The sequence below is a fragment of the Eretmochelys imbricata genome, chromosome 12, assembly GCF_965152235.1.
Source record: "Eretmochelys imbricata isolate rEreImb1 chromosome 12, rEreImb1.hap1, whole genome shotgun sequence".
NCBI classification, from domain to species: Eukaryota; Metazoa; Chordata; order Testudines; family Cheloniidae; genus Eretmochelys; species Eretmochelys imbricata.
Genome location: NC_135583.1, coordinates 14310106 through 14332832, shown reverse-complemented (window position 1 = coordinate 14332832; position 22727 = coordinate 14310106). Strand labels below are relative to the sequence as shown.

Below are 22727 nucleotides of genomic sequence, written 5' to 3'. Positions count from 1 at the left end.
CAGAGCATAAGCTTCCAAATGTGGTCTTTGCAGTTCATCATCCAGGCAATAAGTGAGCAAAATACAATATTATCTGGATGTACAAAGTGCTATTTCCATGTTCCTATTCTTCAATTGCACTAGTGACTCACATGTTATGCCAGTCTGGCCCAATATTTTTAGTTTAAGACTCTACCATTCTGCCTGACTACAGCTCTGAGAGCATTTACCAAAATTATAATGGTGCTGACAGCCACAATACAGAAGTGGGACAACTGCCTGACTAATGCCAATTTGAAATTATTATAAAAATATGTCTTCTCTCTCTGTGTAAGTTTGTTCATTATCTATTTTGCTTCGAGGGATGGGTGAGGGGAGTGCTGGTTCATTTCTTTTGGGAGACAAGAAATCATTGGAAAAACTCAGCTATATTATTTCCCAAAATATTGTATGTAAGGAGCAGCTGAGATTGTGGGGGTGAGATTAGGAAGTAAATGGGGGAAATTCATCAGGACTAGTAAGTAGCAGAGAGTTTACAAACTTAAAAACTTTACTGATTAGTGGTGCTCTTTTTGGACATAGGATTAAAACCTTGGGGGCCCAGATACTGAATGAAAAAAACTTAAGTAGGGGTATCCAAATATCACATTTTCAATTTGTCATAAATTAATACACAAACAAGTACAACAAATTAAGACCTATGTAATATTTCAGTGTGCATATATTGAAATTTAACTGAGCTATTCAGGAAGTGCATGGTCCAGTCTTTAAAATGACATTATTGTGGTACATAAATATTATACAGGGTATCAGGTATATAAAATATTTTGATATTGGACTAATGACAAAAATGCTGAGGATGGAAGACATTTCAGACAAGAGAACCCACAGATTACAGAGAGTTGAAACCGTAGTTTTATTTCGGGGTTGGGGAGACCTAGAATTTAAGACATTTTCAAATGTATTCCAGTAAAAGATGCACATAAAGTATTTGTGCATCAAGTACTGTCTGTTTAAAATGGTGAGAATGCTCACCCCCTTTTGTAAAGCTGTGAGAACTATGGTTGAAAAGTGTGATTTAAGGACAAAATAAAAGAACTATAATTTGTAGCTATAGTGGTAGATTTTTTTTTTTTTTTTTTTGGGCACGTAGAAATATATACACGGTCACATTTGTTAGCACAGTGCTGGTGGCCCTTTGGAAAAGTGGCCTTAAACGAGTCTGAGGCTGGGATCAGTACTGTGTCTAGTATGCCCCCTGGGAACCAAGAAGGGGTAAGTGTCTTTCTTCGTTTAAAATGAAGTGGAAACACTAGGGCAGTTTTCTTAGTGAACCTAAAAGTCAGGCAGGGCCACAGCGCACCCCTGCTGCAGGGAAGTAGCGGCTAACAGCGAACACATCTCGGGGAGACTCTGAAGTTCCTGGCGACAGAACCGCAGCGGAACGCACAACGGATTTACTCCGCCGCACGCAGCATGAAGCTGAATTCCTCAGGGAGCGGGGTGCCCACGGGAGTTGTGGATGAGGAAAACGGTGGGAGAGGAGGCGGGGGGCGGTCGGTATTTAACGGGCCTGCTCGTGAGCCGAAAGGGTCCTTTCCCCCAGGGGGGTCAACCCCTGTCCCCTCTCCCTGCACGTTGGGGCAGCAGATGCGAGAGCCGGGGCAGCAGGGCTGGGACCGGCGAGGGGAAAGGAGGCCGCGGCCGGGGGCGTGCGCCGCGGCCGCCCGCCGCTGCAAGAGGGCGCCACTGTCCGCCGGAGCGCTCCACTCTCCCTTTGGCTTTCCCCGGCAGCGGGGCCTACCCAGTATCCAGGTCTCTGCGGGAACCTCCAGAGTAAACGCGCCCGGGATTGGCTTCTGTCAGGGAAGGGGGCCATATTGGATCAGCTCATCGCTCCGCTCGCGCACCATTTTATCAGCGGCTCGGATTCTTTCATCTGCCCGGAGGCCCCGCCCCCGCCCAGGGCGGCTCCCCCCGCCCCTGCGGGTTGTGGAAGCGTGAGGAGAAGGCGTCTCGAGGAAGGGGACTCGCGCGCGCGCCTCCCAGCCCCACGCCGCCTCTTGCGCACGCTCCTCCTCTCCTCACACCCCTCGCTCACTCCTCCCCGGCTCGCCGACCCGCTCCCCCTCTCCCCCCCGCAGAGGCACCGTGTCAGCCCGCGGAGGCGGCCCTTGCCCGGGTGGCCAATCAGCGAGTGGCTGACAAATATGCAAATGTATCCCCCCCCCAGCCCGTCCCCTCGGGTTCGCTGGGGCTGGTGGGGTCGCGGCGCGGAGCTAGTGAAACTTCGCCAATAGCCCTCCTGTTTCCCTGCCCGGGCGGGGGAAGAGCAAATCACGCCGCGCCGCCTCCTCCCGCTCCTCCTCCCGGGCCTGTGCCAGCGGCCGGTAAGTGGTGCCCCTAGCCAGCGGTGGCCTGCGCACCCCGCGGGGCCGGAGAGGCAGGGGAATTCCCCGAGGGGGGAGGGGAGCCGCCGCCGCCCCGTTCCCCCGGCGTCTGGCCGAGGCAGGGAGCTGTCAGGCGCGGGGCATCGCCTCTCCCCACGCGTGCCGGCCAGACGGCCGCGGCCGTGTAATGGCGAACCCGGCGGTGAGTGCGTGCGAGGGGCGGGCTGCTCCCCGCCGCCCCCGGAGCAGGCCGCGCTTCAGGTGACAGAGACACGGGCTGGCCCTGGCTTCCCCCCGCCCACGCGGGGGGACGGCGCGGCCGGGCCTGCTCTCGCCCTGCCTCGGCTGAGCCTGCTTCCGCCCCCTCGCAGGGCGGGCGTGGGGCGACGGGCACAGTCTGGGTCGCCCCTGCCCCTCGCACCGGCAGCGCCTGGGCCCGAGGCAGGATGGTGGGGCGGGAGAGGGGTTGGAGCCGGCCCCAGCATACGGTAGGTCGGCGGGGGCTGGTTCCCCACCGGGCAGGCAGGCGGCGGAGGGAGAGGGACGGCAGCTGGCTGCCTACCCGCCGAGTGGGCGAGGCGGCCGGGGGAAGACTGGCGAGGTTGGAGCTGGCTGCCCGCTGAGCGGGCGGGTGCGGGGCGGTGCAGGTGGAGAGGGAGGCTGAGGTTGGAGCTGGCCGCCCCCTGGGCGGGGGGGAGGGGAGCCGAGCGGAACGGAGCTGGCTGCACCCTGGGCGAGGGGGCGTGTTGGATCTGGCTACCGATGAGGCAAGGGAGGGGTGCGGGCAGCGGACTTGGCTTCTCCACCAGGCGGGGCGGCGGTGTGTGTGTGGGGCGGGGGGGAGGGGGGGGGGATGATGGGAGGCTGCAGATTGAAAAGGTTTGGAGTGCAGATTGTGGGGGTTGCTAATAGGCCAGGTCGGGGTGGGGTCTAAACTGGGGCCCTGGGATGGCAGGGTCAGGGTCGTCATTTTGAGGCTGTCTCCCTACTGGGTGTGTGAGGTGGATTGGCACAATATATGTCAGGCGAGCGTGTCTCCGCTGAAGGTGGGAGGCTTGTGACAGCTTTCGGCTGAGGCAAAGGGACCTACTGCAAACAGGATGGTGTGGAAGAAAACCTATTTTCCCAGTCAGGTTGTGGGGGGGGGGGAGAACATTCAAGAAGTCTCTTCTTGCAAAGGTGAAATCAAGGCCCTCATCTCTTAGGAAGGTTTTCACCCTCCATATTCACGTTTGCATGCAAAAGACCATACCCACAGTAACGAAAAACTTTAACGAAAGCAGTATCAACTCACCATGAGGAGATACAGACAGATCTGGTGTTTCCTACAGCGGAGAGACTGAAGAGCCTTGGGCCAGCAGGCATGGTTGCTGAGGAGCAAATGGAGACTGTGGACAGAGAAAAGGGAAGGATTAATAAATATAATGCTGCAACAGCCATGATAGTGCTAGAAAGGGTTCAGACCTTCTCTGCCCCTTTTCTCTGAAGTCTTGTGACTTTGCTTTTAAAAGTAGTTGTCTCTGAGCTTCCACCACAAGAAAAGTAGGCTTGTCTGTCATAGGAGGTTCCTGTACCCCATTTAACTTTTGTGCCAATCCAGAAACACCAGCTTGTTAGGTGCAAGCTTTATCCCATCTTTTTCATTTAATTTAAGAGTAGTCACAGCTGAAAACTTCTGAGTATCTTTCTTATTAGAAAGACTATGTTGGACTTTGTAGGTAAATAGTTTCTACTTCCTTTAATATCTTTGAGCAGTTACAGAGTTTCTATCTAGCAAGGGTTGTGAATTTTGGTTTATATCTGTAGGTGAAATAGCCTATATTATATTTGTGCGGACTTCCTTCAAGTGGTAAACAAAATCTTACAACCTATTTGTTTTACTTCAGATTTTGATAATTACCTAAGTGAGAGAGCAAAATAATATCCTGCTTATTTCCTGACAGTCATGTGGTCTCCACCCAAAAAGACAACCTGATATGTTCCTGCTTGTAGGCATCTGCTAATTCTTTAACTGTTCAGACACACTTGCTTGATGGGGCTCCAAAACACCACTGACTTAAATTCGTTTTTTAACTCATGAAGAACATACAAAATAAATTCTTACTCTCACGTAAGCAATTCACAGAGGTGTGCTTTTGACAGTCATAGATGTCATAACAATTAACCGTTCACAGGAAAAATATTCTCCATAGTTACTTATAGGATATCTTCAACAAAAGCTTGTCAGCAACAATCAATATTTTGCCATTCTAGGAACATCACAATATGCAATTTGCCAATTGTGCATTGCATGACGTTGGAAACAAATAGGGAAATATTATGCCAAACGTGTCTTCAGTAATTTGAGTATAAAGATATACTCAAAGGTGCTAAGATCGTTAACTTAGTCTGTGTTACTTAAGCTGTTAGTATTCAGCCACATATATAGTGTGTCAGCAAATGGTTCGGTATATAAGCTCCTAATAGATCTTTACAGTGAAGAGTAGCCAAACTCCCCTGCCCCCCAGACTTGTTGGACTCTTGTCCCTCCATTATTATGACTAATCTGATTTTTTTAAAAGATGCTGAGTAGCTTCAGATCCCACTGACTTCAACATGAGCAGTGGATGCTGAGGGCTTCTGAAAATCAAGCCATACGTTCCTAGTCATTTTTGATTAGGTAAACGATGAAAGCTCGGGGGGGGGGGATGTTTTTAGTGATTGTATCTGTAAAGTGCTCTGATTTGGACCATCACACAGGGACTGTGAAGGCCTTCAAAGCAGACCTTGTTCATGTATTTCCTTTCTATAAAATAGACAAGAGCCAGTGACTGAGAGAGATTAATAAAATTGTGTCAGTCTCATTTTTATACTGCTCTACTCCTATGACATTAGGTAATAGGTATGTTTTAATTTCAGCATGCTTCCAGCCCTCCACCCCAGTGTGGGGAGCACTAGCAGTTCTTTATGTTGTGTTATTTATTAATTTAACATTTTGATACAAACTTCATTTAATGTAAACTACAACTCATACTTGAGATATTATAAAATGAATAGGTCAGCCACACAACTCTGTAGAGATTGTCAGGTAGGATTCCTTAATGTGTTGCCTTGTCCTCCAGATATCAGGCCTGCTGTATAAGTCCTTGTGTCTACCTCAAGTAAATGTCTAGACTCTGGAGCATTGCATTGTTTGGTAGGAATGATGAACAGAAGTTGGAGCAGAAGGAGGAGAATGCAGTGTTCTAGTTTGGTCCTGCGTAGTTCTGGGTTACAGTAATAGTTGTGATTCCTATGCTAACCACAAACTGAGTCCTGAGTAAATTTTCTCTGCTCTTCTTACTTTTTATAGATCATGTCATTCCGTTTACTTCTCTGATCATTCCTCTTACAGCCACTGTTCCTTTCAGACTAAGGAGCAGACTCCTCAATACACTCAAGGAAATCTCATTCTCTTTCAGGCTCAGACTGCACTCTGTTTTCCCCTTTCTCTCAGTCAGCCTCTTTGCCAGACTAGAGGCAGGGCTTTCAGGAACGTGAAGGATCTGAAGTCACCTTAATGGATGTACCCAAAGCCCAGTCATGGGATTTTGTGAGTCCAGAGTTCTAAGAACTGACATCTGGATTCCCACTGTCATTTGGACTCCCTGAGAGGCATCTTTCCTGTTCAGCAAAAGGAAGGAGTGAAGACTTTTCTTTATCTTCACCATGTTGAATTTGCAGGGATACAATAACCCCAATATGAGTTGCTAGCACTTAATTCAAATATGATCAGAGTGTGCCAATCATTTTTTATTTCTCTGGCCAGCTCATATAGGCAAGAGAGAACTTGTTTGGCCATTGGCCATCTGAACGTAGAGACTCTCCTCTTTTTAATGTAAATTCTTGGTATTTCATTTTTTGTGCAACATTCTCATAAAGAATACATAAAAAAGCTAGATGCTGTTGCCGTCTAAAAAGATCACCTGTTGGAGGAACTGATAAAATATTGAACTGTAAAATGCAAACAAAAATAAATTGTGGTATTAGAGCAGTGTGGCAAGTGAAAGCACACGTTAGGCATATAAGCATTTTAATCAATAACACCCACCGAGAGAGGTAAATATTTAGAAATGCTGAGTTCATTTTATTGTATGGGTATATTTTCAGCACGGTGCATGTGCAGCTAGAGACACAGCTACATTTTAGTGAGAGCTCATTTAAGGTGTTTGTATTGTAGCATTTGAGACTAAAGTTCTCTCTTTCATATTACCCTGCCACCATGCTTCATTTATAAAACTGGAGGGAACATACTTGGGGTGAGGTGGTGGTTCTGTCCTCAGTTTCGCTCCGTTCTTGGCTCGTTTTACGACAAAGGTGCCAGTGTGATGTGGACATTTGTACTGAGACCTCCAACTTGATTCAGCCTGAACGCCAAACAGACAGATGTCTGATATTAACATGTTTGGCTACTATGTATAACTTTGAGTGAATTTGTGGATCGTAACTTTGATATTCCTTGGGGTTTTTTCTGGTTTACCTTTTTGTTTTGTTTTCAAGGCCAAAAGGGATATTTGTGATCATCTACTCCGGGGTTCTCAAACTAGGGGGTCGGGACCCTTAGAGGGTCGCAAGATCATTACATGGGGGGGGTCACGAGCTGTCAATCTCCACCCCAAACCTTGCTTGCCTCCAGCATTTATAGTGGTGTTAAATATATTTAAACAGTGTGTTTAATTTATTAGGGGGGTCGCACACAGAGGCTTACAGTGTGAAAGGGGTCGCCAATAAAAAAAAAAGTTTGAGACCCACTGATCTAGTCTGACCTCAAAAACACTGACACTTGAGGTTTTTGTTAATTTATGAAATCAACCTTGTACTTGCATAAAAAGTAGAGTTATCACAAGATGAGGCAATCCTATTAATTTCTTGTGGCCAAATACCAATTTTTTGACTCTGCTTTATCTACCTAATAGAAAATTTACGAACAGGGGGTACCAAATTGATCTCCTCCTTCAGTGTGGTGTTAGCTACTCTCCTTTATATAACAGGAATAAAAACAGTTTTCTGTGCTTAAAAAAATTAGAAGTTTAGATAGTCTGCCAAAATTCATTCTAGAAAATTGCATAGGCTTTCACTAGTAAATAAACTTTAATAGCCTCCTATTATTACTTTAAAGTTTAACACGTTACTGAATGTCATAAGAGGAAAAACTTGTAATAGCTTCTGAAGACTTTTTCTTACATATATAATGGCATAATATTCTATCCCTTTAATAATATGAATAACATGAACTTGCTGTCATTTCTGTATCGGGTGGGTTGATTCACATTGCCACTTTGAATCAATTTAAATGAACATTCAGGAAACCTTGATTTAAATAATCGATTTTAATCATGTTTTGCATGCACTTTTTCATTATTTTCCTGAAGAAAGGTTGATTCTCACTGGCTGGCAACCATTAAAACGTGTTGATTGCAACTAAATATAGCCTTTACACTAAATTTAATGCTGCTTTTTGCGAACCAGGAGGATACACTAGATCTATATACATTTATTTAAGCAATTACATAGCTTAACTTACATTTATTTAGGTTCTTAATTATTACATTTTAATTGATAAAAAATAGTGAATGATGCATTTCTTATTTACTAGATTTAATTTTTTATTTAAAATCTGTGTCATGCTCTAATTGGATGGAAATTCAAATTAAATTTTAAATGTACAGAAATGGCATTTTAAATTTAGTACTACTTTAAATGTGCTGGATACATAAGGGGAAAACAGTTTATCAAAACGTGTTTTGCCTTGAAAACAAACTGATTTATTAAACAAAGAAAGTATTTTCTATAATATAGCGAATTTAACTGACTGTGGCTGGTCACCATGTCCTTCAAGATTTTAGAAGTAGTAGATCTCATTTTCTTGTGTTTTTTCAACTCCTAGTTGGTTTCTCAGCTTTGAAGGAGGCATTTATTGAACTAAACTAGTTGAATAAACTGAAATAAGAAAGTATTCTCTCTGCACCTTCAGAAGAGGCTATTGCTGTCCAAAAGCTGGTTTAACACTTCAACAAACTCTTGTTCCAGGTGCTAAACCAGTGACTTCCACCAATTCGTGAAAATTTAGCAGCAAATATATCACACGTTATATTTTGTATTTAGTTTAAATTATTTTAGTAGATTATAGTGAGTTAAGCCCTTATTAATATAAATTGTCAATTTAAAATTACATTTTAAATAGGTACTTTAAAAAAATGTCTTATTTAATTTAAATTAAAACTGGCTTTTTTTATTTAAAAAAATCATTAGACTTTTTTTTATCCGCTATATTATTGAAAATGAATTTAGGCCTGGTTCTCGTCTCATACTGTAGTACCTCAGGCATAACGCCATTGAAGTTAGTGGAATTAAACTGTTGGTAAAACCAGTGTAAATGTGAAAAGAATCGGGCATTGGGTCTTTGTTTCTTGATGGCTGCAATGTACACTTTTTCAAAATATTTATCCATATTTTTCAGAAGTCACAATAAAATTTAGTCTCTAATCTAGATCTTTTGTCTTCTGAGAAATTCACAATTATAATCCCCAGAACATGCTTGTGAAATAAGTGTGTGTTGCCAATTTACTGATGGGTGGCAGTGAAACAGTTTGTGACAAAAGGTGTTGATGCTAAAATGGGATAAGAGCTCACGTGTTCCTATCTTTTCACTTCTGTGCTGAGATGTCTAGAATTCAAGAAGGTATTCTGAATCCATGGTCTCTGCTGAAACCATAATTGTGAAAAATAATGAAATTCTCATTAAGATACTTACAGTTTAAGATACTGTCACTTTGAATTTATTTTGTTTTTAAGTTAGAAAAGAGGCAATCTATTAAGGAAGTCTAAAACTTTTGTGCAATACATTGTTTGCGACCGATAATGTGCTCTAATACAGATTTGACTATTATAATGTTAGAGAAGTTTTATGTGCTCTTCGTCTCAAAGATGTGGGGCTTTCCTTGTGAATAAATGTGATGATGAGAGGGAGCCTGAAACTGCACTTGTTCTGCACAATATATAATGTAATATCTGGAGGAATATCTGTGGCACCTTAATCTGAGCTTCATTGAGGCTTGAAATTCCGTTTTTCTGAATTTGCACAAAAAATTACTTATGCTTATGTGTAAATAGTCTTCAGTACTGTCAATCTGTGTTCAAATCAGCCTTAGTCAACAGCAAAATAAATATGGCCTCTGCTTTGACCTTTTGTTTACACCCTTGTTCATGTAATAAAGTTGTCACAGGTCAGAAAACCACCACACAACTTGGTGGCTGGCAATAGCTCACCAGGACAGTCCTGAAACTGGAATACTGGAGTTACTGAAGGTTAAGATTAATGTGTATTAGTAGAGTTGTACGATGAAAGGAGGTTAGGTTGTGAAATGGGTTAGAAGGTCATTATTTTATCTCTGGAGATCTGTAATGAAATCTTGTTTTAGGCCACAAGAGAAAATGAGAGCGAGCTTTCACCTGGTTCTTAGTGAATATTTGTCCATATCACACAACTTCCACGTAATTGCTCAGGAAAAATCTTGGACTGCAGAAATGGGGGTAGTGCAGATCAAGTTTGAGGTGCATTGGCAGAACTTGTGACAAAACTTGAATGATGATTTGAATCTATCTTGGGTGTAGCAGAGCTTCTGTAGTTGTCTCCTAAGTTGTCACTTACTTTTATAAATACTAAAAACTTACTAGAAGCATTTCGTATTTTATCCTAAATAATGAAAAAAGCAAATAAACCTTTTACCTCCTTCCCAAAATTAAAATGTTTTCCTAACCTTATAATAGGCCTTGGTTTCCGCACAGGTCACTTAAAGAATATATTTCATTCTGATCTTCCAAGGGAAAAGTATGTTCTTCATATTGGCATGTTCAGATAAGCTATATTTGGGTGAGGAAATGGAGAACTTTGGTTCACTTTTGGTTATAAAGTGAACCAGGATTCACTGTATGGAATCCTGAAACTTGTCAAAATCACTACAGAACCTTTTCATAGATAATTTTTGGAAAAGCCAGATAAAAGTAATCTTGTAAGAGTAGAATAAGATAATATTTTGTTCCTTTTCCCAGTAATTTTACCATTGAAATTTTGGACCCCGACAGTTTTTCTCCCATACAGAAGTTTTGGATTAGCATATCTCCTTTTTCTAAGAGCAGAATATTCAAGGATGTTTAACTCCTTCTTATCTCAACATGTTAAAATCAACTTTACTGACAAGGTGCAGCACACACTTGTGTTGGTACCAGTGCTTGCAAAGAAATATTCTAATCCAGCAAGTTTTTTCTACAACGTTTGAACTATAGTCTTATTTCAGAGTAACAGCCGTGTTAGTCTGTATTCCCAAAAAGGAAAGGAGTACTTGTGGCACCTTAGCGACTGGGTTTGTGTGTGGGGGGGAGAAAACCTGGATTTGTACTGGAAATGGCCCAAAACTTGATTATCATACACATTGTAAGGAGAGTGATCACTTTAGATAAGCTATTACCAGCAGAAGAGTGGGGTGGGGGGAGGTATTTTTTCATGCTTTGTGTGTATAAAAAGATCATCTACGCTTTCCACAGTATGCATCCGATGAAGTGAGCTATAGCTCACAAAAGCTTATGCTCAAATAAATTGTCTCTAAGGTGCCACAAGTACTCCTTTTCTTATAGTCTTATTTGAAATCAAACCTTCTGTTGGATGTGCTTATGACCAAGTGCTTTTTGTATAGAAGTAAATAGTCTTTAACTTAGCAGTTTTCTATTATCATGAGTTTTATGTGATATCACAATTTGTTACAATTGAAGCAGAGTGGTTATGCAAAATAAACTGAAATAAATATTGTATTCCACTCTTTACTAATGTATATGGAGAGTCTAAATTGAATGGTACATTATTTTTGTTTATGGTTCCAGATGATTTTTTTTTTTTTAATGGTGATGCTTTGGCTCCATCAAGAGTGTGTTAGGGATTCTCAGAGTTATACAGTTTGTACATGTATGCAGAGGAAGATCCTTTTTTAAAATTTTTTAAATTTTTTGATACTGGTATTTTACAAAAGAATACTGGTCTCCTTGTTTGGGTAATAGCAGATCATTTTTGAAAGGAGTTGCCTCTCAGATAGCTTTGTTCAAATGAGCCGTGTTTGGAAAAAAATCTTCATTCCAGTTCAAGTTGATAAAATTGGTCCCTATAATTTATATACAACATATTAATCCAATCCACACATTTCAGGACAAACAATAGGGTTCCCTTTTAAACCACAGAAGCTTTACTGAACTCCTTTTGAGTTGATGCATCATGTAACTACTCATTATAAGTTTGGCAAAATCACTAATTGACCGCACAAAGTAAAGAAATACTGCGTAAGTAAACAAGAAAGATGAGAATGGGCTTGATCCCATTTTTTCTTTTTGACTGTGACTAAGCTGCGTGCATGCAGCTTTCTGTAGTTTTACATAGATATTTTATTTTTATGAACGTATCGGTGTAATTTCATTGAGCTATCTGTTTGCATGGGTAACACTTTGCAATGCTTTAATAATCCCTTGTTTTTCTCATTACTTTATCCTTTGTTTCTTTTTTCTTTTTAACACAAGATTCTTCAAAGACACAAATACTCCATGGTTGTCTTAATATCTGAGGCTGGTCAAGCAAGTGGTCTCTCTTGGCTTCAGGAGTGAGAATCCTCTTTTTCCTATTCTGAGTTATTGACAGAATCAATTTGAGGAAGAATTTGTGATTGACAGCTATGTTTCAGATAACAAAACATTTAAGCAAGTCGATGTTTGCCACAGTTGGTAAGTGCAGAAATCAGTTTTCTGTAATTGGGATATTCTTAATTTGTAAACTAGTGGGGAGGGAAATGTTTGATTGCGAGATCATGGTTTATTTTTTCCAGATTAAATTAGATAATGTTGTAAATAAAATACCAATAATCTGTGTATTGCAAAACCTTATGCTATAATTTAGCCTGTTTGTAGTATTTCTTAACCAATTAACTCTTTATTATTTAGAAAAGTTGTTTCTGTATTTAGTAATACTTGACTGTTAAACTCTCTAGAAGTATGGGTTCTCACCTTGATTGGCAGATGGGAAGAGAGGTTTTTGAATCTCTAAAGGGATCTCAAATTTTTTTCTGTTGTGATATGAAATCACAGTATAAGAAGAAAATCTACAAGAAACTTTTGTGGATATTCTTATACAAAATTCTTGCATATCACTTAAGACAGTAGAGGACCGATTAGAGGATGTTTCAGAATAATTGTCTAATTATTTTAGACAAAACCAATTTCTGTTTTTGCACCAATTAGAAATCAATTTTTAGAGTACAAAAATTCCTAACATAGAACAGCCTCTAAGTAGGCTAGGCATAGTTCAGTCTACCAACTTTAGAATGAGTTTACAAGTTATTAAGTGAGAAAAGAAGGGCAGATAGCGCAGCATGTATATCAAGAGTGTGTACTAAGTACAGTTTTAATGTGAAGTTACCAGTTTATGACAAACAGTTCTTGTTATCTTGATAACTGTGTTGTGCATTGTTTGGAAGATATATGGAAAATGAGTTGTATCCTGCTTAAAATATTGTGAAGTTTCAAAAAATAAAATGTTATTCTTAATTTTACATCAACTAATAAATTTGTGAGTGCACATTAATGAACGATCTCCTGAGAAAAATCTCCTGACAAGGCTTGTATTTAACAGAATTTAAGGCTGCTTTATCTGCCTAGGAAAAGGATCATGTTTTTGTATGGGGAAATCTAGCTATAAAAGCATATTGATATAGAATGTAAATCCACTTATTTCCCCCCTTTTCCTTCCCACGCAGCATTGGGGAAGGGGGATGGTATGCTTCATTGTGTTTTCTCTCTTCCAGGGATCCCAGAAGCTTTTACTTCTCCCCTCACCCTTCCCCTTCCCCGCAGTGTGTTTGCACATTTGGTGCCTCTTCTAGGCTCTGTGGGCTCCACTCCCCGCTATGTCCAATGGGGGATTGGAGCATGACTGTCGAGTAAGTGCACTTCCCCCAATTCAGCAATATTACTTGATATTGGCAAGTACATCTGTTAAGCCCTGGTGTGTAATCACAGCAACCTTCGGCTTTCCCTTCTGCTATCAGATAAATAGTTTAATGGATAAGCATTGGCAAGTTTCAACCTCAGCCCTTAAGAACACGATTTATTCAGTCTTGAAAATTATCATATTCTTTATATTCAGCACTTTTAAGTAGTCATAAAAATTTTAAAATTCCAGCACAAAATCTGTCTAAATGTCTGTTACAATGATGGTCCTTCTCCCTTTCATTTTGTCCTTTTCCAGTCATATGAAAAAAAATAACTTCACTTATCTTAGGGAATTGAGCAAATAGATGTTTGCAAAATTGCTTTAAAAATCTCCCTTATTTATGAATACATGTATATTCTCATGTTTCCCAAGTGATCAATGCCATAGATGTACTCAGTAGTTGAATTATCAGATGCTAAGATATGATCTTGAAGTGTGATTGTGATTTGTCCTTTGTTACTGTGCTTTACTTTCAGGTCCCTAATGATAATGAGCTACCTATTTTGGGGTAGGTATCACCCTGAGTTACTTCACTCTTCACAAAGGATATGCACTCTTAATTCATGGGTAAGGATTCTTTTGATTTTTGACTTTTGTGATTTTGTCAAGTATCTTACAGAATGAAGAAAATTCAGTAAGAACATTTCACTTTCGACCATTTATTTTTCAGATTCTTCTGTGTTAATCAGAGAGTTAACGTCATAGCATCATCTAAGAGTTTGTATTAGCTTGTAGTAATTTTGAACCTGTTTTGACTAATAAAAGCACATTTTAGGAACCGAATAATCTCTTAACAAGTATCAGTGTCTTAACTCAGCCACCCGATCTTGGTGATTTTTTTGAGCGAGAGGAACCGAATGATTGAGTTTATGTATATATTCAAAAGTTGGTCTATGAAACTACTTTTATGGAGTGTAAAATGAACCCATTCTTACTCTGGGAAAATAGTCTGCATTTTCAAACTAGAGTTTTCAGGTGGATGGAGATTCCGTTCAACAGAGGTCTCTTATACACTTTCCTCCTCCAGGCAAAGAGAAGGACTGAGAACTTCATGAGTCTGTTTCGGTTTTTATTTTGATATGCTTTTTAATGCTTTGAATAAATATAATCTGAAACATACTGCATATGTATTTTCATTCACTTACTGAGCAGAATATACCCACGTATAGTAGTAAAAGATCTGACTTTAGGGAGAATCTGAGATGTTTTTTAAATGGACACCCATATTCTAGTTTTGTTGTTCTTCTCTAAACATCCACTACTTTCATATGTAAGAAATTGGTCATGCTATGCTGGATTTAAAAAAAAAAACAAACCCACACACAACTTTTCAGCATATTATGAAGGCACCATTTGCAGCTCCATGTTTGAGGTTGAATTAAGTAGCAGTGATTCTGTCAATTTATATATAATGCAATGTATACACCCCAATATTTCAGCACTTTTTGAATATACAATAATTGTCTGTGAACATACAAATAAATCCATTAATTTGAGTTAAAATTTATTTTAAAATAGGTCCTTTAAGAACAGAAGCAACTGGCCTCAAAGCTCTTTTGTCCCTAATGATATTAGTAACACATCTTCAAACTTCCCTTCTAGCTAAAACTAAAATGTGTGTATGCTACATAGACCGCATTTGAAGGAATAATTTTTGGATTAATAGTATTTTTTTGCTGTATTCTTCATAACTGAAAGTTTATTGTTCAGCAGAGGCTGACAAATAATCTGTTACAGAGAATTCCATGAAGAAGTGCCCTCTTAAAATTGCTGCCATGTCTGATTGTTCTCAGTTGGACTGAGGCCAAGCTGCACTCAGCAGAGAAGATAGTGACCCTTTCTGCTGTTAGGGGCCACTGTCTTCCCTGTTTTGGGAAGCTTGGCTTTTCTCACATTGAGAGTAATAAAAGATATCCTCTTTCCAAATGGCCATTTTTTGTGTAATTATCTGAAGTAGGACATCATCTGTCTGTCTCTGCGGACTGAAACTGAGTTATGAAGAATATCTAACATTTACCATTAATCCTAAATTTTGCTGTCAAAAACCTACCTGTTGCACCAGATGTTGTCAGCAGAGAAGTTAGGGAGGAGAGGGGGAAAACTAGGGCCTCTGAGTACAGGGGGATGTGGGGAGTGCAGGATGGAGCAGTGACTTTGGGCATGATGTGCAGGAGGGAGGCGGAAACTGCAGGTATACTTTGTGCTGCTGGGAGTTGTAAATCCGTCTCAGTTAGCCAGCATGCTCTGACTGCTTTGTGCTGCTCCACAGAAGTATAAAGCAGCCAGGGCATCCTGGTGAACATGTTCCTAAAATTACTTTTTTTTTTTTTAAATTTATCTATTTATTTTGTTTATTTATATTTTATTTTAAAGCTTTAAGGTTGATTCTTCCATTCTTCATATTACAGGAAATATCACATGTAAACATTTGCTTTTTGGGTTTGAATTCAGTGTTTGTCTGAAATTTTTAATTCAAAAGTAAATTTCCAAGCACCAAGTATATATCCTCAACCTTAACTTAATCTTAGTATGTGTGATATAAGGATGATTAATTATTCCAAAATAAGCATTATAAATACAGAAAAATCCATGTTAATGTATATTTTGACTTCTAAAATTTAATCTTAAAGTATGGAAATGCGCAGATGGGATAACCAAGTAACCTAACTTTGCCCTGTAGTCATGCCATGAAGGGGGAAAAATCAGTTGAATCTGTCTGACTACAGATGATAAAATGCTTTAGTCATAGTGTATAGTTATTGCATGGTGGTGTAGCAGGGCAGAGTTAACCTAACTATGCATTTCTGTACCGTAACACATCAACAACATATTAACAAATCTTAGCATAAGATTTCATTTTAACTCTGAATTTCCATGGTGTAGAATGTTTCAGGGACAATTATACTTATATAGTTGTTGTTTTTTATAACTGTAAAATACCTATATATACACTCAACCTTAAGTCCATGTTAGCATATTTTTTCTCTGGAAACAAAGAGCAATAACTTTTACATTATCATTATAGTTTGTCAAATGAAGAGAACCTTAACTAAGATGAAAATAACACAAAAAATAAGAACGTGAATGTCTCTGATCCTGGAGAGAGAATGTCTGGATTTAGTTCTATTGTGCAAGAGAAAACCACAAAAGTTTTTAAAATATCAGTTTATTTCTTAACATATAATTTAGGTTCATCTTTGCTGTTGTCTACATCTCTCGTATTGTGTACCTTTTGTCTAGCCAATGACTAAGGCAGTGGTTCTCAACCTTTTTTTCATTTGCGGACCCCCTAAAAAATTTCGAATGGAGGTGCGGATCTGTGTGGAAATCTTAGAGATATCTCCAGACTCCCAAGGTCTGGGGACCACAGGTTCAGAACCACTGGACTAAGGGATTTGATAATCAAGAACATACATAGCACATGAAAATGTGTCATTTAACTTAGTCAGATATAACAAGAATACTGCTACACTTTCTTTGGCAAACCTCTGCCCAGTAAGACGCAAGTCTCTTCTACTATTTTGGAGGGTAGTTCTTAAGTCTAAGAAAATGAAACTTTTTTGGGGGTGGGGGGAAGAAAAAAAGAAAAAAAACAAAACTTCAGATCTTCCTTCTGGCTATATAGTTCCCAGTGCTTTACATCAGATACTACCACTACCATGCTTTCATCCAGTTTCCACTGCTGTCACATTTGCTTGTTACAATGAAATGAATTTTTTTCTATATGCAGAAAGACTTTCTCTGAGTTTAGAGCTAGAATCATTTTTTGTAAAAACTTTCAAGAATTGAATGGATCAGGGTCAAATTTCTTTGCAATTAGAATAGAATGGGTCAAGAAATTCCCTCCCTGCTAGAACACTAACGGTGCATGTGTATTTTGTGTACAATATATAAACTTTTCCTTCATTTGATCTTTTATAGTCTTAGAGAAATGAACGAACTCCCATCTTTTACAAGAATTTTGAATTTTGTTGCCTCATGTCGGTAACTGAGCTTTCTTTTTTTTAAACCTCTTTGGCCTTCTGAATGGACACTAACCTTAAAGTGGATGATGATGTCTCAAATTTCCACATGAAAGCAATCACTGATGACTGAGGTTTTATCACTTCTGCAGGGAGTGGTTGTACTTTTCAACAATCTGCCATCTCAGTGTGGAGCAGGGATTTTTTTTACAATAGGCAAAAGTGATGATATTGTGTTTAGCGATTGAGCTGAATGTTTACTTGACATCTTCTAGCTGAAGGACTGAGCCTACTAGTCGGGAAGAATAATAGCTGCCATGTCCCTAAAACCCACTGCCTCTGCAATTAAAGCAATCTAACTGTTCCGTAGTCTTTATGGTGTTCTTTATTTAATTGTGATGCTGTCCATCAACTTTCCATTTAATAAATGTTTAAAAGCATAACTTGCTGTTTCTTGCCTTTTTACACTCTTTTCCTTCTCGGTTTCACTCCTTTTTCATTTGTCTTTTTTCTCCATGCACGGCCTTCCCCCCATGATCTTTCCTCTTTTTTTTTTTTCTTTCCCCATATTTTGTTCTATAACTTCACCACTATGCTTTCCTTTTCATTCTCCTATCTCCTGCCACCACGCCTTCCCCCAACAACCTCTCTAGCTTTTATGTCTGTTTCTTTGCTGATTCATTCCATTAATCCTTAATCCCATCCTTTCTCACACACTTTCTTACAGAATTTACAAGACACTCAAATCAGAGGACTACACATACCAACCAAAGACTGACCGGGGCAATGCCAGGTAAAAAGCCAAGCTTCCACAGCTGCTGGGAAAATGGTAGTTACTGTTTCCGACCAGGTTTCCAGCCATACATATATTCCACTTAGGGTGTCTAGCTTTTCATAGCTTCTGACTAGTTGGGGTATGATACATTTGAATCCTAATCACTAACCCCTTTGACTGATGGAATGGAGAAAGTGTACACTCTCTCTGTGTGTTAGTCCTTCCTCATCTTCTCTATGAGGTATATGCGCAAAAAACAGTTACTTTACCTCAGCCTCAGTCCAGTCTGGATCCTCCTGCTTAATTTTGATATTTGCCACCCCTTATTGCTCACAGCTTTCTTTATGAGCAGCAGACTGAAACTGTCCTGCTCATTACTAGTTTTATTGCTGCTTAAATGGTTCTGAAAATAAGCAGTGAAAACTAACCTAAACTGCACTGAAAATATGTCCAAGTGCTGGAGAGGGACTGTGGGCAGGCTGAGAGGAACAGCACTGCATTGCTTTATACCCTGTTTTTAATTGGAAAATGTTGTAATGTTTTGTTTTCCTTGACAACTAAGGGTTAACACACTCATTTGATTTTAAATGGAAGCTCAGGTTGTGCAGAAGTTGATGGTTTGGCATCGCCACACCCACCTAAGAAAATTTTCTGCTCACTTTGACCTATTTGAAGGAGCCACTTTTTTTTTTTTTAAAAATCTGAGGGTTTAATCTCTGATTTGAAGTAGATCTCTTATGCATTACTAAAAACTGAGTAGACTGAAGTTTAGATACTTCGTTGAATGACCAGTCATTGAGACGACAAAGTAAAGGTGGGAGATGGTTCCCGTCACAAAGAATTTACATATTACATTTTAAATGTGATGTCATGACTGAAGATGACAGATGGCAAAGCATGTTTCAGTTGAGAAAAGACAAGGGTTATTGCAGATAGTGTCCTGGTTATTCGTTTTAGACAAAGTGGAGTAATGATTTTGGAATAAAGTTGCATTTGTTTTGAAATAGAGTATCCACACAGAATTATTCTGGAATAGCTGTGCTGCTCAGTTTCCCCATGTAGCTAAGCTCTAAATACTGAGCTTGTGAGATTGCAAGAAATGAGAGAAATCAAATAAGAACAGGACACATGTTGCTCATTGTATTTGTATTTTATTGCTTACACTGAAAAAAATTCTGGAACTATTTTAGATTAATTTGAGTTAAAATGCCACTTTTTGATTAAAAAATTAAACATATTTGAGAGAAACCTGAAATGATGAATTTATCAAATGTACATTATATTAGCTAATAAGAGGTAATCAGTGACCTCTGAAAACTCTAACAAGAATGTATTCTTCATCTTGGTTAGTCACACTTGTACCAGTGGCTTCATACAGGCAGTTCATTAATGTTTAAGTGTTCAATACAAAAAAACCTTAACCTTTATAAAAGGACCTTGCCATCTGAAGCTTGTGATCAGATTCGTTTTTTCCTTCAAATTAACATTAAACCTTGTGCAATAATGCCCCATTATGGATAAGAATTAAAACCTATAAAGTCATGGAATTCAGTGAGGCTTCCAGATAAAATTTTACTTTGTCACAAAATACTACATCTGAATATGCACAAAGGTGGCAAATTAGATTTGATCTGGAAGCCTCATTGAATTCCAGTTGCCTTGAATCTGGAATTTAAGTTTCCTTTCAAAACACTGAAATAATGTAGTTTTGCCAAAATGGAAGAAAAAGTTAAAGTAAAGGAACTTAGAGATAAAAGAGCAGGTACCAATTCATTCTAACTGTATCTTACACATTCTGCCTATTCAAGCTATTACTGTAATTTCAATCATTTGACATTGCTGAAGTCTAGACTCCCTACTCTTGTTTAAAATGGAAGTATGCTGGAAGGACATCTTCCACAAGGGATACTTGACTATGAAATTTGTGTCCCGCTTGATCCTGCAGAATCTCTATTTGTTAACTTGGGCATGCAGCCCTAAAGATGAGGATTAGATTTCTAAACTTCTTCCTTTTACAATTTCCCTGTAACTGATCTGTAACAGGCTGGCAGTGTTTCCTAACACACTATCTTGTTAGCAGGGAGGGAGGCAGCTAAAAAAGGCTAAGTAGTGCTAACACAGTGCTGCAGTTCTATCACTACCCACCTGTTTGTGATAGAGAGCAAGAAAAGGTTGGCAAAACAGTTGTGTTTGTACAAACACCAAAACAAGTTTGGAAAATGTCTTCGTGTGAAGGGTTGTGTTCCAAAGCAGAATATCGTTCAACTTTCCAAAGAAATTTGTGTTTGTTCTGGATCAAACATGATACATTTCTGACAAAAGGATAACATTTTTACATACTTTACATAAATGTTCAAAAACAGTGGTTTCGAGTAGAAGTGTTCTCTTGACCACAACAATGGTGCTATGCATGCTGCTTCCATGTTGTCTTACAAGGGCAACGTCTGATTAAGCAATATTTCTTGTTGGTTTATGTCCTTTACTTTTTCTATAATATGTAATATAAAGAGGAATTGTTACTAAACTAACAAGAATCTACCTATCCAGTTTTCTGAGCTTCATCTTTCTTTGAAATTTATTTTGCTTCGCTGTCTCTCTTAAGCTGCTGGTATGTCTAACTACTACTTTAAACAAATTAGAATTGCTTAAATTAATTGGTGTCAAGTATCAGAGGTGTAGCTGTGTTAGTCTGGATCTGTAAAAGTGGCAAAGAGTCCTGTGTACCTTATAGACTAACATACGTATTGGAGCATAAGCTTTCGTGGGTGAATACACATGCATCTGACTAAGTGGGTATTCACCCACGAAAGCTTATGCTCCAATACGTATGTTAGTCTATAAGGTGCCACAGGACTCTTTGCCGCTTAAATTAATTGCTGTCTGTATTTGTTATAAGAAACTACTGGTTTTCTCCAAGAACTAACTTGCCTGGAAATATTTATCCTGTCTTTAGTGCAGAGATGCCAGATGATTTATCAATTGGGAACTCAAATTGTGGTTTTACGTCTTGTGTTGGAATTCCTGAAACTGGCATTCTCCGCCTCTTCCTTTTTTGTCTTGCTTGGCCTTCCAATTTTATGCAATTCTGATGACTTTTACAGAAGTTTGTAGTGGAAAAAGCTTGGCTGCTTATATTCCCCCCACCCCCTTTTTTTTCAGTGCTGAAAGACAGGAGGACTAAGGGTCTAGGACACAGAGGGTGCCTCTTAAAGTGGAAGGAAGATTTTATTTATATGTTTAGCACAAACCATGGTTAGCTTTATCTAACTTCAGTCACACACAGCTTTTTCTGGTCTCTATCTTACACAGTTTTTTCCTCAAGGGTGCATAGTGTTTAAGCATTCAGGTAGACAAAATATTGATGTGGGTGGAGAACATCAGAACTGTCAACTACGTATGTGACCTGGGGGACAATTTGTGCCCACTCATCCAATTTATGAAAGATGGCAGTTTGAGATCTGTGGAAGTACACAAGAATTATGTATGTGCAAGTAATACTTATAACAATATTTTGTATTTTCATTCTAATGTGTGGTATGACATTCATTTGTAAACAATGGACTTTACTTTTTTTCTTCATTCCCTCCTTTGAAGGGGAATTTAGTATCTTGCCCTAGATAGTAGTTGGAAACCAGAGGGATATATTTTCATTTAAAATATTTTCAATTATGCAGGCATTTAAAACTGATCTTTTTTAAACACAGGAGTCCTTGATGGACAGACAGCTAATAAATATAGTAAACCTGTCCATTGATTTAATGGGTCCCCTCAGAACTAGATCTGTTTACCATCAGCTACAGTACTTGTACTTCATACTTAATCTAACTTGGTTATGTTCTTCTGCTTTAGTTTCTTCCACCCCTCCTTGGTCAAAGGTAGAGAATACAATTTCTGTTTTATGCTATATGCCTATGAATGTGCAAAGTGGGAAATCTGACTATTAACAATGCTTTTTAAAAATATGCTCTTTATTCACATTTTGCTTAACACAAATGAACAAGAGAAACATCAATCTTCATAATTTTTCACTTCAAAATACTGAATTGTGTGGTATATTTTTCTGTTAGCATAACTGATACGAAATCTGGTAGAGGAAAGTATATTTAGCTTTTCTTCCAAAGCACAACTGATTAGAATGATGAAGAGAATATATTCTGGTCTTCTGGGGCATTTAGATAGTCCCACCTTTATTTCCCTTTCCACTTATTTTCTGAAGATGTTCAGGTTCCTTGTACATCTTTTTTATTTATGTGGGGAAATGCAAGATTAGGGCTTGCTGATGTTGGCGTTGCCTAAAGAAGTAGACCAGCTAGTAATAGTGAAGTACCTCACATGGACCTTACGCATCTATCAGTGCAAACCCTAATTTACAAACGAATTGTGGGTTGAACAGTTTATAACATTGAACACCTCAAAATCATAATTTAATTTGCGGAATGGTGCATTGCCTCATTTTCTTCTTGTTCTTCAAGCCACTGCAGAGCCATTTCTAATGCATTGAAGGCATCAGAATTTGAAGGGCTGTCAACTTATTCTTTGTCAGCATCAGCATTTAACTAGATTTACATACTAGATAT

General features: G+C 39.3%; 1 protein-coding gene across 9 annotated transcripts in view; it reads left to right on the top strand.

Moving 5' to 3' along the window:
• The first annotated feature begins 2226 nt into the window (after positions 1-2226).
• Positions 2227-22727, top strand: part of CHD9 (chromodomain helicase DNA binding protein 9) — a 193709-nt gene continuing 173208 nt past the window's right edge. For 7 of the 9 annotated variants that reach the window (XM_077831209.1, XM_077831206.1, XM_077831208.1 and 4 more), the window contains exons 1-5: positions 2227-2369; positions 11949-12149; positions 13226-13360; positions 13890-13980; positions 18103-18168. The gene's annotated coding sequence lies outside the window, so the exon portion shown is untranslated. The remainder of the gene's footprint in view (positions 2370-11948; positions 12150-13225; positions 13361-13889; positions 13981-18102; positions 18169-22727) is intronic. The other 2 variants (XM_077831202.1, XM_077831201.1) reach the window with 2 other exon arrangements.